The sequence below is a fragment of the Dipodomys ordii genome, unplaced genomic scaffold (genome assembly GCF_000151885.1).
Source record: "Dipodomys ordii isolate 6190 unplaced genomic scaffold, Dord_2.0 Scaffold159, whole genome shotgun sequence".
Taxonomy (NCBI): domain Eukaryota; kingdom Metazoa; phylum Chordata; class Mammalia; order Rodentia; family Heteromyidae; genus Dipodomys; species Dipodomys ordii.
Genome location: NW_012267375.1, coordinates 1,053,091 through 1,055,381, shown reverse-complemented (window position 1 = coordinate 1,055,381; position 2,291 = coordinate 1,053,091).

The following is a 2,291-nucleotide window of genomic DNA, read 5'->3' as shown; positions in this document are numbered from 1 at the left end:
CTCTCCTCACTGTCCCCCGTCTCCACACACCCGCACTCTCCTCACTGTCCCCCGTCTGCTCACACCCACACTGTCCTCACTTTCCCCCGTCTGCTCACACCCGTACTCTCCTCACTGTCCCATGTCTGTACACACCCACACTCTCCGCACTGTTCCACGTCTGCTCACACCTGCACTCTCCTCACTGTCCCACGTCTGCTCACACCCGCACTCTCCTCACTGGCCCACGTCTGTACACACCTGCACTCTCCTCACTGTCCCACGTCAGTACACACCCGCACTCTCCTCACTGTCCCCCGTCTGCTCACAACCACACTCTCCTCACTGTCCCACGTCTGTACACACCCGCACTCTCCTTACTGTCCCCAGTCTGCACACACCCACACTCTCCTCACTGTCCCACGTCTGCTCACACCCACACTCTCCTCACTGACCCACGTCTGCTCACACCCACACTATCCTCACTGACCCACGTCTGCTCACATCCACACTCTCCTCACTGTCCCACGTCTGTACACACCCGCACCCTACTCACTGGCCCACGTCTGCTCACATCCGCACTCTCCTCACTGTCCCACATCTGTACATACCCACACTCTCCTCACTGTCCCACGTCAGCACACAACTGCACTCCCCTCACTGTCCCACGTCTGCTCACACCTGCACTCTCCTCACTGTCCCCCGTCTGCCCACACCCGCACTCTCCTCACTGTCCCACGTACATTCTCCTCACTGTCCCACGTCTGTACACACCCGCACTCTCCTCACTGTCCCACATCTGTACACACCCGCACTCTCCTCACTGTCCCCCATCTGCTCACACCCGCACTCTCCTCACTGTTCCACGTCTGCACACACCTGCACTCTCCTCACTGACCCACGTCTGCTCACACCCGCACTCTCCTCACTGTCCCACGTCTGCTCACACACACCCACACTCTCCTCACTGTCCCCCGTCTGCTCACACCCGCACTCTCCTCACTGTCCTACATCTGTACACACCCCCACTCTCCTCACTGTCCCACGTCTGCACACACCCGCACTCTCCTCACTGGCATACGTCTGCTCACACCCGCACTCTCCTCACTGTATCACGTCTGTACACACCCACACTCTCCTCACTGTCCCACGTCTGCTCACACCCGCACTCTCCTCACTTTGCCACGTCTGCTCACACCCGCACTCTCCTCACTGTCCCACTTCTGCACACACCCGCACTCTCCTCACTGTCCCCCGTCTGTACACACCCACACTCTCCTGACTAAACGACGTCTGCACACACCCGCACTCTCCTCACTGTCCCACGTCTGCTCACAACAGCACTCTCCTAACTGTCCCCCGTCTGCACACACCTGCACTGCACTCTCCTCACTGTCCCCCATCTGCTCACACCCGCACTCTCCTCACTGTCCCACTTCTGCTCACACCTGCACTCTCCTCACTGTCCCACGTCTGTACACACCCACACTCTCGTCACTGTCCCACGTCTGTACACACCTGCACTCTCCTCACTGTCCCACGTCTGCTCACACCCGCACTCTCCTGTCTGTCCCATGTCTGCTCACACCCGCACTCTCCTTACTGTGCCATGTTTGCTCACACCCGCACTCTCCTCACTGTCCCACGTCTGCACACACCTACACTCTCCTCACTGTTCCACGTCGGTACACACCCGCACTCTCCTCACTGTCCCACGTCTGCTCACACCCGCACTCTCCTGTCAGTCCCACGTCTGCTCACACCCTCACTCTCCTCACTGTCCCATGTCTGCTCACACCTGCACTCTCCTCACTGTCCCACGTCTGCACACACCTACACTCTCCTCACTGTTCCACGTCGGTACACACCCGCACGCTCCTCACTGTCCCATGTCTGCTCACACCCGCACTCTCCTCACTGTCCCACGTCTGTACACTCGCACACTTCCAACTGTCCCACGTCTGTACACACCCAAACTCTCCTCACTGTCCTCCGTCTCCACACACCCGCACTCTCCTCACTGTCTCCCGTCTGCTCACACCCGCACTGTCCTCACTTTCCCCCGTCTGCTCACACCCGTACTCTCCTCACTGTCCCACATCTGCTCACACCCGCACTCTCCTCACTGGCCCACGTCTGCACACACCCGCACTCTCCTCACTGTCCCACGTCTGTACGCACCCACACTCTTCTCACTGTCCCCCGTCTGCTCACATCCACACTCTCCTCACTGTCCCACGTCTGTACACACCTGCACTCTCCTTACTGTCCCCCGTCTGCACACACCCGCACTCTCCTCACTGTCCCACGTC